Raw genomic sequence first — 17,246 nt, 5'->3', positions numbered from 1 at the left:
CGGAATTTTATTTTGAAATGCTTTATTTTGTTAACTTTACCGGCCTGCCTCTTATGTCTACGTTTGACTTCCTGCCAGAATTGACGCGATTCACCCGCGGCTCGCGAAAAAAATAGAGCCAACGCCGAAATGATCGCTGCACGGCGCGGGCTGGAGCGCCGGCGCGAGGCGATTCGCGGCGCTTCGGCGGCCCATGTGGTCTATAGAATAGCTTAACAAGGGCGCCGAATGAAGGCGGTCCCATTTTCGCGGCGCTTCGCGGCGCTTCCGCGGCCGGTGTGTCCCCGGCGTTATGGTGCGACAAAGGTACATAAAAATCACTGCTACATTTGGCCAAAGAATCCCAAGCCGGTCCAAATTTGCCCTCGCTGTGTGCTATTCGTAATGTGTTGTGCATCCAGTATCAGGGCTGCGTCCCATTTCTGATCAGGTTTGCGACTTCTGGTTAAGCAGATCTTTGTGGTCATGTGATTCGTTGCTGACATATTGATGTCGGCTGTCCTATCACAGACATTGGGTGTCAGTGAAAATCCGTGCTAAAGTGTTAAAAACTTAGCTGTGAGCTTTGCTTCAGTGGATATCTGTGTATGAGTGTGTGATAAAGGGGCGTGTATCTGGGTTTTTGAGTATGTTTGAATCCTGCAGGTTCTGTTCTAAGTGTGATTGAGTAGCTATAATTCTGAAGCTTTGAGCCGACTCTGTCTGTCTGTTTGTCTGTCTGTCTGTGCATGTATGAGAAAGTATGAATTTAGAGGTACTGGAAAAAGAAACTGATGAACCTGAGGAGGAAGCTGTTTATTACCAACAGGGTAGCTACTAGGGATGAGCGAGTACACCACTATCTGTATCTGTATCTGTATCTGTTCAACCAACTAAATTATCTGTATCTGTATCTGTACTCGGAATGGGCGTGGCATAACCCGGAAGTGGGCGTGGTTTAACCGGAAGTGGATGTGGTTTACATCAATGTATTGTTTTAAGTCTGAAATTGATATGGAATGATCAGAAGTTGATATGTGTATTGTTTATTTGAAAACTATTTACAGAGCAGCCTCAGAATTGAGATTAAATATTTTTGATCACAATAGTAAAGAAACTATTACAGAACAAGTTTTTCAATAAAATCAGAACATTAATATTTAAGTGCATGGATTAATACATCTGAACTCATGCAGTAGGAACTAGGAAATATGAAATGCTAGAACCAGACACAACTTTCTATATATTTTTTTATTTTAATTTGATTAAACTGATTTTTTTCTTAACGTTCTTGGCATTTTCCCACACAAAGTTAAACAAAGAAATGTTGATTAATGTGTGTGTGTGTGTGTGCGCGTGTGTGTGTGTGTGTGTGTGTGTGTGTGTGTGTGTGTGTGTGTGTGAGAGAGAGAGAGAGAGAGAGAGAGAGAGAGAGAGAGAGAGAGGGTGAGAGGGAGAGAGAGGGAGTTAAAAAAAAATAAAAAACCCGACCGGAGCGGAGGTAGTGACAACAGCACGTCAGCTCTGTCTTGTCAAATGCACCATGTCAGTTACGAAAAAGTAACTTTAAATATTCAACCGAAAAAGAGGCGAGCTGAAGAAAACCTAGGGAAAACTGAAGAAACGTGAGAAACAGTGAAGCCATCACAGCGCGATCCGTTACTGTCTGTGTGTGTGTGCGTGGATGAGCCGGCCGGTGTACCGGACTGCGCTCCCGGTCGGCTAGAGAGTTTTGTAAGTAGGGAGGGGCGGGTGCTCTATGTGACTGGCCAATCACAGAGCGTGAAGACAGTCAGTTACCCAATGAAGATTTTCCTTCAGCACAATTACAGATAATGACTCGTTTTACTCGTTTCATGCTCGTATTCGTCAAAAATGCGTTATCCGTAACGGATACTCGTCTGAAACGAGTCTGCCTGCAAGCTTAAGGCAGATCGTTTACTTATCTGCCGTCCTCGGCGAGCCCGCATGCGTTCCATCAGAGGATGGTCAGTCGTAGTGGCCCTCTTCAGCAGTATGCAGCAGTGGGAGGGATACGATGAGTGACCTTGACGCCTTGCAAACCCTTAACATTAACATCAACGTTCCCCCTCTAGCAACTTCCTGAAATCCAACGAATCGACTGAGTTGGCTGGTATCTGGTAACTGGTATCAGCTCGTGTTAAAGTTTCTTGCACCTGTTATGGTTTTCCTAGTCATGATTTGCTTAGTTTTAGGAAGAATATGGTAAGCAAACTGATGACGAACGCTTTGGTTCCTGAGACAAAAAGAAGAGCTTGCAGAAGATGAATATATTGCCTGATAAAGTTGGTTTCATTCTGTAACCATTGTTGGTTGATGTTCTTGTTATCACCTCAGATTGTGTTATTCTTCATTGTTATAATTGTGTAAGGTGAACTCTGTTTGAACAGGGGGAAATGTTGGATAAAAGCTGAATATCAAGCAGAGTTCACCTCAGCCATATATGTTTAGATGTTTTTAGGAAAAGTACTGACCCAAATATGTTTGAATGTTTTCAGAACCTCCTTTCTGCTCGAGGTGTTTTGTTCCATTATTTGAAGCTAAACTAGTCAGACGGGGAGTTTCATGCTATCAGAAGGATCCCTTTTGTTTTCTGAGGCAAAGGAGGGTGTTTGAGGAATGTGTGGGTGTGTGTGTGTTTTCAAAAGAAAGCTCTCCACAAGCTTTGGCTCTTTGTGAGAGGAAAATGGCTTCTGACTCCAGTGTGTCTCTGTGCCTTTCCCTCACCCGTTACAAAGGAAGCTTTGTAACGCATTTTAAGGTTTGTTACAATTTACCAAATTACCTGTATGTGCTTTGACTTTCTTTAAGGTAATAGAGGAGAGGTAATATGGGAGAGAGATGATGGAAAGCTCCGGAGGGGGTTTGGGCCTTCTCTCTCTCTCCTCTGTTTCTCTTTGTGTAAGGTGTGTTATTTCAGGTAAAGGACCATGGCGCATATAAAATACCCGACAGGTTCCTTCATCACATTTAGTTACATCCACTCACAGGAAATGCTTAGTTAATTAGTCATGTTTTAATTGTTTGTAAAATAAATTCTTAATTTTATAAACCTGACTCTTTCTTGAAGTAACCCGAAGTGTGGTTGATCACTGAAAAAGCAAAGAACCTAGATCTTCTGAATTAAATCCTAGAATCTTCTGATTAATTACAATAAAGAACCTAGCAGGTTAATATTTTATATATTTTTAGAATAGAATAGAATAGAATAGAATATCCTTTATTGTCACTGTACACACTCGTACAACGAAATTTGGAAGCCACTCCCGGGTGCAAGTTGAAAGAAATACATAACACTTCACAATTAAAATTCAATTAGGACAAATACTTCTCTAAAAGAAATACATAACACTAAAATAATTAAAATTCAGTCTGGACAAATCCTTCCTTCATAAATTGTATAAAATTAGAACCATGCAGCTTGTGTAGTTCCATCAGGGCTACACCTGCAAACATTAGATAAGATAAGAACATGTGCTTTCAAATTAGCACGTTCTTTTTGTTGTTAACAGCCATGATAACCCTGGGAAAAAAAAACTGTCTCTGAAGCGGTTTGTCCTGATCCTCTGGGATCTGTACCGACGACCCGATGGCAACAGCTGAAACAAATGGTTCCCAGGATGGAACTTGTCCTTAATGTTGGATGCCCTGCTGAGATAACGGGGGTATGCCAAGTCTGCTAAGTCTGTGCAAGTATTTATATAGAATATTACATCTTCCTGGTTATAACAAATAAAATTATCAAATTTGCCTCCGCTACATTTAATGACGTCTAGGGATGGGTACCGAATTCGGTACTTTTTAAGGTACCGACCGAATTCCACAGTACCGACCGAGCACCGATTCACTTCATTTGAAACGGTGCCTTGTTTCGGTACCCGTCCTTCACAACGAGAACTTGCCTAGACAGCTGTGCATGCGCAAGAGCGTTACGTCATCAGTCGCTGTGAGCGAGTTGTAAACAGAGCAGCATGGTAGAAAGAATGAACGCTAAAGCCTGGGCCCACTTCACTAAATGTGATGGGTAACTGGGTGATGATGAAACCAGCGACAACGATCTAAGTGAGACATCCTCATCTTAATCTGCTCCGGTAGGTAAATAAAATGTAAGATAATGTTAGCTTGATTTGTTAGCTTCCGTTTCACTAATGGTGCGTTCGCTTTCTCCTCGGAACTCCGAAATTCTGACTAGAAGAACATGAACGTGCTCTAAAGTTTGGCTTTACTTAATGCGACGGGTGACTGGGTGAAGATGAAACCAGTGACAACGATTTAAGTGTGAGGCATCATCGTTTTAATCTGCTCCAGCAGTTAAATAAACTGTTAAAGATAACGTTAGCTTGATATGTTAGCTTCCATTGCCACCGTTGTTATCAGCTAATGGTGCGTTCGCTTTCTCCTCGGAAATTCTAACTTCCCAATAGGAAAAATCAATTGAAAAAGGACGGCAAAAGGAATGAAGATACACAGTAAATTTAGTTCACAGTAAAGATGTTTGCTTCAGTTGAATTATCAGCTTATAAAACTACAAGGACGATGTTAAAATACAAACAGTTGTATGTTATTTATCGTGATATTTATCAAATATGGTTATAAATTGAGAAAAATATATATCTAATTATAAAAGAGAATTAAAATATTAAACACTCAAAAGTATCGAATATTGGTACCGTTAAGTACAGGTATCGATTCGTAGGTACCGGGAATTAGTACTGGATCGATTCAAATGTCAAAGGTACCCATCCCTAATGACGTCACCAGCCAGTCTTATTTTAGCTAGTCACATCAATTTACACTTCGTGGTATTTCTCTCATCCATTAAAAGCTGAGCTGTGCAGCTCCTCTCTTCTCCTCTCCCAAGCCCATGGCGAGGGAAGGATTTATTTTGAAGGGTGCCTCTTCGTAACTTCCTCTCCGGAGGAGCCAAAGTGAGAACCTATTTGGTTACCAAGTCTGTATCACCAAGTGTTTGCTTTCCACTCCTCTAAACTCCTAGAAGTAAGAGTGTCATTTTGTAACATTTGTGTGTTCATCTTAAAGTGGTTTTGTCACTGTTGTAGGCTTGTGTTACACGGACAGGAAACGCTAATCCACTTAGCACTGAAGCCATCTCTGATTTAGCACCAGAGCTAATCAGTTTTAACCGAGGTCTGATCAACCTAGGTTAGTCCACTGGGTATCCGCAGTGATACCGGACGTTTTCCGAAGCTAATACCAGATTTTGCCAGGCAGAGACCTGAAGCCGAGTCGTCTGACCGACTCAGAGCTCGCATTTAATACCCGTAGGCTTCCCCTGGCTGCAACGCCAGTCTTACCCCGGCTTTCCACAGGAGCCGTCAGCAGCACGTTACTGCAGCAGCACGTCATAGCTGCTGATAGGAACTGCTGTGGTCAACAGAACCTTTTCCACTGGAGCCGTCAGCAGCGTGAGTCGGCCGTGTCTCAGGAGCAGCATGTCGCCGCCTTTACGCGCCGGTTCTATTTTCTACGCGCTACGCCTCTGACACGGGTCAATTTCGACATTTTTGGGGAAGGAAAGACAAGAAATCGGACGCGGAAATGGAGAGAAGCTCCCGAGATTTTCAGAATAAAGAAACGTACTGCCTTCCGGTTGCTTTACTTTTAAGAGAAGTTACTAAATGTGCGGCCCCGTGAGAAGTTACCACCTAGCTAGCGGTCTCCTTTGTTTTTCAGGTCCGTATTGGCGATTATACAATGGACAGAACATAAAACACAAACCTTTTGGAGCCATGTTGTAGTTTTCTCCTGCTTGTTGTGTTTACTGACGAAGTCACTCGTGTGACTTCGTGCTCGGTCGGTGACAGCTGCTCCCCTGCTGCTTCGCGTCTTGTGGGAAGGGCCAAGCAGCAGTTTACGCGAGCAAGACGTGCTGCTGCAGTAACGTGCTGCTGACGGCTCCAGTGGAAACCAGGGGTTAGGCCATTACACGGAAGGGAACGGGAATTCCGCTTAATTAAACGCTTTTCCGACATAAACGAGAACCTTGCGAAGGTATACCGTGTTGAAGAGGTTGATTCCCTTGTGAATTATTACCTACACGCCTGATCAACTGATTACAGCCTGACGCTTACTTTGCTATATTTAGCATTTAGCTGTTTGAGCGCAGAGATAAAACACTGAAGCTTCTTCAGGTTCTATCAACAATCTGCGGCAGCGAACCAGCGTCTCCACTAAAATCCCTCCAGGATTTAATTTGTGGTTTTAATTATCAGTGATTTCATGCTGCTAATTCTAAAAGAACAGCTGACGAGCTAGTCCTTTTATTTTGAAGGCTTCAGGGGACAAGAAGAGCTTCATGGCACCCATCCTCTGACCAGATTCCTTCCTCAATCCAGTGCCGCCATCTACTGGCGTGTTTTAATCCGGCAGCTTCTACAAAAGCTATTAAATCCAGTTTACACTTAATTTACAAAAAATTAAGCATTCTGTGGCATCTCCAAGATGGCTGTAGATAGAGATAAACTTTTGATGGATTTTCTAACTGAAATGAAAGGAGACATTCAGCAGCAGTTCTCCAACTTGAACCAGAAAACCCAAAAACTGGATGACAGAGTCCAGGCTATGAAGAATGATTACTATTTTGGGAAGGTTTTAACCCTTTCTTCTGCTGATCTGCTTCCAGATGTGGGAGAGACACTGCAGCCAGATAACGAGTCCTCTGACTCTGATTTTCAGGAAGTAGACCAAATCTCTTCTCCAGCTGAACTGATGACCGATTCATCCTCAGGTAACGATGGTCCGGCGCCCCCTGGTGTCGAGTCCGCCAAACTGTTCTTGGGACACCTCCTGTCTCACGGGAGAGCCGGTAAGCCTGTGGCGTGCGTGCAAGTGGGCCATACGCTCCAGTGCAATGCCCTCCTGGATACTGGTTCAGATTATACAATCATGCGCCGGTCTACGTTCAACCACCTCTGCCGGGGTACAGGGGGAGTTGTACGACCTCCAGAACTGATTCCTTGTAAAGTGACTGTGGGTGTTTTCTCTCCTTCTGACATGATCTTGTCATCTAGGTCACTTCTCCGCTTCACCATTGGTCCTCTGACTTTGGAGCACCCCACGTTCCTCTGTGAGCGCCGTGCCCTTCATTTGATTCTCGGCGTTGACCTCTTGAAGTGCTTTGAAGCTTTCATCGATCTGGAAAAGGGGGAACTTTGGGCAGGTGTCGAAGAACCCCTGCCGTTTGTGTTGCCTCCTGACCTTGACCTCCACTGTTTTGCGGTTGGTGGTCCAGAGCATGATAAAGTTGCATGCTCCCTGCCGAGCTCAAAGCCTCCCAGCGCCATCCTCTGATGTTTTCTATCACATTGAACAGGTCTTGGACCAAGCCGATGCTCTTACCACTGAAGTTGACCGGTACAAACTACTGCAACTTCTGTTAAAATACAAGAACTTTCTTTCGGTCGACTCCTTGGACTGTGGGCTAACCACTATCCATGAGGCCAGAATTCCTACGCCGCCACATGCGACACCGACCTTTGTGCATCAGTACAAGATTCCCCTGGCGTCCCATGGTCCGGTCCAGGAAATCATTGACAGCCTCTTGGACAAAGGCATCATTCGACCATGGAACAGCACCTACTCGGCTCCATTTTGGCCGGTGAGGAAACCTAAAGACACGGCTCAGACAACTGCTGTCTTCTTGATGAACCACATCTTCTCCCGGTTCGGTCTCCCCGAACGTGTTAACTCGGATAGGGGAACTCACTTCACCTCTGGGGTGTTGGAACATCTTTGGCGGATGGTGGGTGTCAAGGCCAATTTCCACATTGGTTACCGGCCCTTGTCTTCTGGCCAGGTGGAACGAACGAACCAGACTGTTGTCGGCATGTTGAAGAAATACGTGTCCTCTAATCACAGAGACTGGGATGTGAAGCTTCCGTTGTTCCTTATGGCCATACGGGCCACTCCTCATGAGTCTACAGGCATCTCCCCGTTTGAAATGATGACAGGTAGACAAATGACCCTGCCGCTTCACTTGCTGTATCAGTCAGATCAACCCAGTGCAGCTACGGCTTACACTAACGAGCAGTATTCGCAGGACCTGAAGAACCATCTGCCTGCAGCGATTTCTTTTGCACAGACAAATCTGGAGAAATCAGCTGAGGGCAGGAAGGCCTATTATGATCAGAAGGCCTCACATTCTGAACTCAACGTGGGTGATGAGGCCTGGTTCTACATCTTTTCTTCTCATTCTAGTCACACAAAAGCAAACTCTGGTAAACTGGCTAAGAAACGTTTGCCGAAGTGGTCAGGTCCATACCTGTTAACTGAAAAACTCTCTCCGATCGTGTATCAGATCAAGATCACCGAAGGAAACAAAGATCCCATCTATAAGTGGGTCCACAGAAATCAGATCAAATTACACAAGAGTTCCGCTAATTTGGATGACGCTACAACTAGGGCTGCACGATATTAGGAAAACCTGCGATATTCGATAACAGTGCTTAATATTGCGATATCGATATTACTCACGATAAATGAACAAATACTAAAGTATGCAGTGTTGATGTCGTCTGGCGTGTGACGTCTGCTCTGGGTTCAAAGCAAACAAAAACTAATGCATGAATTCCATTACAACATAACATTTTTATTGCAAAAATATGCAGCTGCACCTGCAACTGTATTAGCAGCAAAACAACAAACTGCATGCATGCAGTTTCTCAGTGACTTTAAAACATCACCTCCACCATAAAACTTTTTCTGATGCTCCAAATACAGAAAAACATCCCTTACCAGGGTTTTTGAATAAATAAAAAAAATCAGAAAATAAGTTTAAATGTTAAATAATAGTTAACATCACTTAAATGCAACAGAAAATTCTTTCATTGCTACTGAGCATTTTCTCCACTTATGTGGCTATGATTAGAGCTGAAACAACTAATCAATTTAATCGATTATAATCGATTATTAAAATAGTTAACTTTTTTAGTCATCGATTAGTTGTTTAATAATCACATTTTACCGCATAAAGTCTATTTTTACCACAATCTGACATCGGTTACAATCTGTTAAATTTGCCGCCAGTGTGTGGCAGTAATGAGCCACTGATCTACCAGTGGAGCCGTAGAAGAAGAAACGAGCCAATAAGTGCCCTCGGTTTTCATGACGCAACACGTTACTGACGCGCATCTTGCTGTGAGAGATGGCGGAACAAGAAGAAATACGGAAGAAAAATAGAAGCGACAAAACTGAAGAGAAATCCCGGACAAAAACCTCACGAGTATGGGAGCACTTCACTCTAGATGCCATGAAAAGACGGGTGACCTGCAAAATATGCAAAAACCATCTAGCATGGCACGGAAGCACGACGTCCCTAAGTGAACATTTGAGACGAAAACATGTGGGGGCTGATGCAGCAGAGGAAGAGCCAGCCCGGTAAGTAACAGAAAATAAGCTAAATATAGTGGTCCATCACTACACGCAGATCAAATTTGGCACTTAGTGTTTTAGCTGAGTTCGTTATAGTGGATGTTAAAGATGTTTTTGCCGCGTCAGTCTACGGTGTTCTACTTCTGATTGACTAGATTCAATCGTGAATCTCCTCCGTGTTGTGTATCATGCGCTTGCCAAATTTAGCACGTCTGTTTATAAGAATGTTCTCGTTAAGAGAAAAACGGCACAAACCCTTAACTATGTTCCTCATTCAAAAAAGGACAACTCTGCGGAGAAAAATATACAGACGAGCTGTGTCCAGGTGAATATAACACGGCATAGTTGTACGCTTTCAATTTTTAAATACAGGAGAAATTCAGAAAGTCATTTTTTTTACTATTAAAATGCTGTTTTACTATCTAACGCTGTAAAATGCCTCACAACACATTTTTATCAAAATAAATGATCACTGTATATTGTTAATTAATTCAAATAATATAATATTGATTTAGTGTTGTAGTGTGTGTGCTGCTTTATTTTATATGTGTACTTATTTCAGTCGATTTGTGTTTCTTATGCAGAAAAAAACAAGCAATGATGGACAACTACATGGGGAACAAGACACTCACCCCCCAGCAATGCATACCACTTACAAACTCTATTCTAGATTCTAACTAGGGCTGCAACTAACGATTATTTTCATAATCGATTAATCTGTCGATTATTTTTTCGATTAATCGATTAATCGGTTTGTTATTGTTTAGCTATTTAACCTATACAAGTGATGGATGCATTTCAGTTAAGAACAAAAAAACATAAGAGAATTGTGCAGTTGACTGCAATCTATTTTATTGCACATGAACACAGTCAGCAGTATAAAATGAGCTAAACAGTGCAAAATATCAGTCCAGAATAATTTTTAGCATTAGCTGGAAGCCTGCTCCTTCCACCATGGATAGTGGCCTCATGTCTTTTACCAGCATGTTTAGAATAGAGTTTGTAAGTGGTATGAATTGCTGGGGGGTGAGTGTCTTCTTCCCCATGTAGTTGTCCATCGTTGCTTGTTTTTTTCTGCATAAGAAACACAAATAGACTGAAATAAGTACACATATAAAATAAAGCAGCACACACACTACAACACTAAATCAATATTATATTATTTGAATTAATTAACAATATACAGTGATCATTTATTTTGAGGGTTACGTTCTACAAAATAGCCCGCAACAGGAGATATTCAGAAAAAAAGTAAAACATTTTTACTATTAAAAAGCTCTAAGTAAGAAGCTCATGAGGTTTTTACTTTGAGTCGGGAGTGTTTAAATTAGCCAGAGAAATGTGAAAAATGTTTATTTTGTGTAATACTGTTTAAGAAACATGATAAAAATGTGTTGTGAGGCGTTTTACAGCGTTAGATAGTAAAACAGCCTTTTAATAGTAAAAAAATGACTTTTTCTGAATTTCTCCTGTATTTAAAAATTGAAAGTGTACAACTATGCCGCGTTATATTCACCTGGACACAGCTTGTCTGTATATTTTTCTCCGCGGAGTTGTCCTTTTTTGAATGAGGAACATAGTTATGGGTTTGTGCCGTTTTTCTCTTAACGAGAACATTCTTATAAACAGACGTGCTAAATTTGGCAAGCGCATGATACACAACACGGAGGAGATTCACGATTGCATCTAGTCAATCAGAAGTAGAACACCGCAGACTGACGCGGCAAAAAAACATGTTTAACATCCACTATAACGAACTCAGCTAAAACACTAAGTCCAGCTTGTTTATTTTCTGTTACTTACCGGGCTGGCTCTTCCAAATGACGGCTCACTTGACCGCGGTGCTCTTCCTCTGCTGCATCAGCCCCCACATGCTTTCGTCTCAAATGTGCTCCCATACTCGTGAGGTTTTTGTCCGGGGTTTCTCTTCAGTTTTGTCGCTTCTATTTTTCTTCCGTATTTCCTCTTGTTCCGCCATTTTCTCACAGCAAGATGAGCGTCAGTAACGTGATACGTCATGAAAACCAAGGGCACCCATTGGCTCATTTCTTCTTCTACGGCTCCACTGGTAGATCAGTGGCTCATTACTGCCACACACTGGCGGCAAATTTAACAGCTTGTAACCGATGTCAGATTGTGGTAAAAAATAGACTTTATGCGGTAAAATATGATTATTAAACAACTAATCGATGACTAAAAAAGTTGTTAACTATTTTAATAATCGATTATAATCGATTAAATCGATTAGTTGTTTCAGCTCTAGATTCTACATTATTTTTTTATGGAATTTACCTCTTATATTTTGATGCCAAAAAATTATTCTGGACTGATATTTTGCACTGTTTAGCTCATTTTACACCGCTGACTGTGTTCATGTGCAATAAAATAGATTGCAGTCAACTGCACAATTCTCTTATGTTTTTCTTTTTCTTAACTGAAATGTGTTCATCACTTGTATAGGTTAAATAGCTAAACAATAACAAACCGATTAATCGAAAAAATAATCGACAGATTAAGAGATTATGAAAATAATCGTTAGTTGCAGCCCTAGTTATGATATAAGGCTGTTGCTGTAATTGGGAAGTGAACTGTGCTGGGCAAAACTAGGAGAATATTAAGATTTTTTGAGGGAAAGAGAAAAACAATTGTCTACCTTTCAGAAGAGGAACTGGCAAAAAACTACATGGAAAATATGTGAAAACGTTTGTTTTTAACCCGAAATTGAACAAGTTTACCTAGATCTTAAAAAGCAGCTCAGATGATGAAACTGCAACTATGATTCTGATAACAAGCTAACAAATTGAACTAGCTCCTCTAAGATAACCGGCTAGCAGAGCTTCTGACTGACAGTTTGTGTGCAGCAGCAAATCAACTATCCTGATTAACAAGGTTATAAAAGCTCCTAAATGAAAAATCACTTTGATGTGTGGGGGAACTTTTCCAGGCCCTCTTTAGCAGGGTGGGACTGGGAGGAGAGTGTTGTAGCCTTTTAGCTGGAAGCTAACCAGAGCCTGGGGCTAACACTAGCGACATGAAGGTGGGTTGGTTCACCGGCACGTCGGGAGTCAGTCCGATAAAAATGATTAACGACACCGAGCGGAATCACGTTCACGTTTGAAAGCAGCGCTGAATCCAGAAACATCAGCACAAAGTGTGTTCGTTGCTCTGAGCCAGCATGACGAACAAGGAAACAGCGCCGCAAACTCTGTTTGGGTGTTGCTTTCCCAGGGTATCTGCAGATTTAAGGGAGCCAAATTTAAGACTTTTTAAGACCTTTTTTAAGGCCAATTTGACCAAATTTAAGCTATTTTAAAAATTAAATTTAAGCGATAATTTCCAGCTATTGCCTGGAACCGGTGCTAACCACGTCGCGAACGTGGGATTAGCCATCCAGTTACCATTAAACTTGCCCTTCCCTATGGCGCAAGCTCCCACTAGCTTAACCAGCTAATGTGCTTATCTAGAAAAATAGCCCCCTTTCACAACCAACTGACTGCGTACGGTTCCGCTTACGTCAACGTCATACACAAAAAATGCTGAACACTAACTAGAAATTCACGAAATTTTTATAGAAATAAAAGAATCTTGTTTCATTGGTACCATTGGTCATTGGTAATTTAAGACCTCTGGAAACTGGATTTAAGGATTATTTGTCATTTTTAAGGACTTTTAAGGCCTTAAATTAGGAAAAGCTAATTTAAGACTTTTTAAGACTTTTTAAGGACCCACGGATACCCTGTTTCCAAAAAGGTCTATGTAGGGGGCGGGCGTATTACGTGAACGGAACCATGTGATTGGCCGCTTATCAGAAGGACTACATTTGATTGGTCAAATAATACTTCCGCGTAAAAAACAGAGCTGGTTTACAAAAAGCTGATGTATGACACGGATGGAAATGTTTGAACCAAACATTTATCGCTGTTTTTGCCGTGTTTTGCGATGGGCCTATCGCACGTCCTGTTATCGCGATGACGATAATTTTTCGATATATTGTGCAGCCCTAGCTACAACCCATAAATCTGATGACCAAAATCGAATCAACTCAAAAGGGAGGTGAATTTTCCATCAGCTCTCGCTCGGTTCTGTTTCAGGTCTCACAAGTTCTGTTGTGTGTATGTGTGTGTGTGCGTGCGTAGATAGAATTCATGTCTAAACATAACATACAGACTTGGATGACTCTGTTGTGGTCATGCTGTGTTCATAACTGTGAGTGACTCCACTGACTGTTATGTTTAATCCAAAATCAACTTTCTTTTACTTTTCAATTCCTAGTGATTTTCATAATTTTTGCAATTTTTAAACACTAAAGGACTAATTTGAGTCCATTTTACGCTTCATTTTATCTACTAATCTCTAATTCATACTGTGGTATATTCACATATAGGTTTGATTACTAACAACACTGATTTACATTTAAGTGTTTCATCTTCTTTATATTACTAGTAACTATATTATTAATTATTTAAACGGATCAGTTCACAGATATATTTCTGCATTATTTCATTACAGCTGATTTCTTTCATCATTTCTATTATAATCAATTTTATTTTGATTATTACCAGTTATGGGCTACAGATTATTTTGCCCATCTGTTTTGATGACATTTTTGCTCCAAGCGTTGATTCTCCCTTACATACATTATAGGGTTATGTTCATTTTGTTCTTTTTGCAACATTTTTTCAGTACACGTAGCTTCCTGCATCCATTTCTATCATCTGAACTTCGTTCACATAATCTGCTTCACATAGCACATGTAGGCACATATAGTGCAAATTTTATTTTTGTTTGTTATTTTGCATCAGACGTAATCTATGTGTGTCTACATTGAAGTGCCTGTGTCTGCTCTTCTCCCCTGGGTTCGCCTGTGGTCCTCACTTCCTGGGAGGACCTCTCTACACTAGGGCTGCACGATATTAGGAAAACCTGCGATATTCGATAACAGTGCTTAATATTGCGATATCGATATTACTCACGATAAATGAACAAATACTAAAGTATGCAGTGTTGATGTCGTCTGACGTCTGCTCTGGGTTCAAAGCAAACAAAAACTAATGCATGAATTCCATTACAGCATAACATTTTTATTGCGAAAATATGCAGCTGCACCTGCAACTGTATTAGCAGCTGCGCCTGCTACTGCATTAGCAGCTGCACCTGCTACTATATTAGCAGCTGCGCCTGCTCCTGTATTAGCAGCTGTGCCTGCTACTGTATTAGCAGCTGTACCTGCTACTGTACTAGCAGCTGCACCTGCTACTGTATTAGCAGCTGCACCTGCTCCTGTATTAGCAGCTGTGCCTGCTACTGTATTAGCAGCTGCACCTGCTACTGTATTAGCAGCAAAACAACAAACTGCATGCATGCAGTTTCTCAGTGACTTTAAAACATCACCTCCACCATAAAACTTTTTCTGATGCTCCAAATACAGAAAAACATCCCTTACCAGGGTTTTTGAATAAATAAATATATCAGAAAATAAGTTTAAATGTTAAATAATAGTTAATATCACTTAAATGCAACAGCAAATTCTCTCGTTGCTACCGAGCATTTTCTCCACTTATGTGGTTATGATATAAGGCTGTTGCTGTAACTGGGAAGTGAACTGGGCTGGGCCAAACTAGGAGAATATTAAGATTTTCTGAGGGAAAGAGAAAAACAATTGTCTACCTTTCAGAAGAGGAACTGGCAAAAAACTACATGGAAAATGTGAAAACGTTTGTTTTTAAGCCCAAATTGAACAAGTTTACCTAGATCTTAAAAAGCAGCTCAGATGATGAAACTGCAACTATGATTCTGATAACAAGCTAACAAATTGAACTAGCTCCTCTTAAGATAACCAGCTAGCAGAGCTTCTGACTGACAGTTTATGTGCAGCAGCAAATCAACTATCCTGATTAACAAGGTTAAAAAAGCTCATAAATGAAAAATCACTTTGATGTGTGGGGGAACTTTTCCAGGCCCTCTTTAGCAGGGTGGGACTGGGAGGAGAGCGCTGTAGCCTTTTAGCTGGAAGCTAACCGGAGCCTGGGGCTAACACTAGCGACATGAAGGGGGGTTTGTTCACCGGCACGTGTCGGAGTCATCCCGGTAAAAATGATTAACGACACCGAGCGGATTCACGTTCACGTTTGAAAGCAGCGATGAATCCAGAAACATCAGCACAAAGTGCGTTTGTTGCTCTGAGCCAGCATGACAAACAAGGGAACGGCGCTGCTAACTCAGTTCGGGTGTTGCGTTCCACCCATCCTATGGGTCTACGTAGGGGGCAGGCGTATTACGTGAACGGACCCATCTGATTGGCCGCATATCAGAAGGGCTACATTGATTGGTCAAATAATACTTCCGCGTAAAAAACAGAGCTGGTTTACAAAAAGTTTATGTATGACATGGATGGAAATGTTTGAACCAAACATTTATCGCCGTTTTTGACGTGCTTTGTGATGGGCCTATCGCACGTCCTGTTATCGCGATGACGATAATTATTCGATATGTTTTGCAGCCCTCCTCTACACTATCGCCTGATTTGGCTGCCTGCTGCCTGAGGGTTCGGTTCGTGTGGGTCTGGACGTCCTGTGGTTCCTGCCGTGCTTACAGGAGCTCTGCGGTTCGCCTGGGGCCTGGACTGGTCCCTGATCATGCCATCAAAGCATTATAATCTGTAATAATACAAGGATTTAATCTAAAGGTAAGAATTCACTTCAAATGTAAGAAACTTTCATGCAGAGTCTTGCTGCATTGTTTTTTACAAAGAGGGGCCGCCTGGACGTGTTTCTGACAAAAACACTGAACAACGAAGCATTTTACATGCCTGCTTTGTTTTACCATGAGTCCATAAAAATGTAAACCTGTAGTGTTATTACAGTTAATTCCCTCGTGCTCTGTCAGGAAGCCAGAGGATCAGCCTCTTTGTCCCACCCTCTCTCAAACAACGGTGCAGAGTGAGGGACAGCAAAGGGATAACGGGGATAAAAGTAAAGCGGAAAGCAGCAAATTATGTCTACGAGACGACCACAGTCATGAATAATATTGGTCGTGGTAGCACCATGAAAAGAAAACCAAGGATGACCAAATGTGCCGCTGTGTCAGCTCACACATCTAGCTCCTGTTACCCAGAGCTCTCCGCCGGCGCTCGCTGCTACCACGGTAACACTTTTAAAGCCCTGGACGTGTAAAACAGTAGACACAACAGACCCTGGGTCAGTTATCGTGTTGTCAAAAATCTTAATTTCAGTCGGAGAAAGATCGCTCACTCCGTTCCACTGATGGCTGATTGTCAAATTAGCCTGATTTGTACAGCAAAGCCATTAGCTCTTTTTACTCGGAGAACCACCACGCTATTGTTTCTGCTGCTTGCTGAGTCCCATCAGGTCGGGGGGTTCCTTCAGCCTGGCTCAGGATCATTTTCATCTAGCCTTACAAGCATGTCCCAGACCACTTCAGAGCTGTTTCCTGGACGCTAAACCAACAACAGCCTTTCTCGTCTTGAGTTCATGAATGCTAAGCTACAGTGTGACGTAGATGTCAGGTTTTTCTAATCCTAGAGTTTCACCTTCTATCTTCTATGCAGGAGATAGGTGTAGGAGACTATTTTCATGTTCATCCTGCATGTTAAAATCAGAGTTACTGACCATTTTTCTGAAATATTAAACAAAAAATAGTTTCTATTTAAATATTTGAGGATTGCTTTAAATGCTTCAGCTGCAAAGAATAATGGGAATATTTCTTTTCCCTCCCGGGTGAAATCAACCAACATTTCCAGAGCTAAGGGGATAATACAGAATGTTTCTTTGTATTAAGACAGGACTGATACTAGCCCCTCAAGGGAAAAAGACCATCTGCCCGAACTGTGAGGTCAC

At 41.8% G+C, this 17,246-nt stretch overlaps 1 protein-coding gene and 1 long non-coding RNA gene across 5 annotated transcripts in view; both read right to left on the bottom strand.

Annotated features, from left to right (window-relative positions):
• Positions 1 to 17,246, bottom strand: part of LOC107375150 (M-phase phosphoprotein 9) — a 95,187-nt gene that overhangs the window by 14,778 nt on the left and 63,163 nt on the right. The window lies entirely within an intron of this gene.
• Positions 10,218 to 17,243, bottom strand: LOC139070389 (uncharacterized). Its single transcript, XR_011520917.1, has 2 exons — positions 11,194 to 17,243; positions 10,218 to 10,464 (listed from the first exon to the last, which is right to left on the bottom strand). It is a non-coding gene; the product is annotated as an uncharacterized lncRNA (long non-coding RNA).

Source organism: Nothobranchius furzeri, chromosome 6 (genome assembly GCF_043380555.1).
Source record: "Nothobranchius furzeri strain GRZ-AD chromosome 6, NfurGRZ-RIMD1, whole genome shotgun sequence".
Classification (NCBI taxonomy): Eukaryota; Metazoa; Chordata; class Actinopteri; order Cyprinodontiformes; family Nothobranchiidae; genus Nothobranchius; species Nothobranchius furzeri.
Note: the sequence above shows the minus strand (reverse complement) of the source record. Positions and strands in the feature narration are given on the sequence as shown.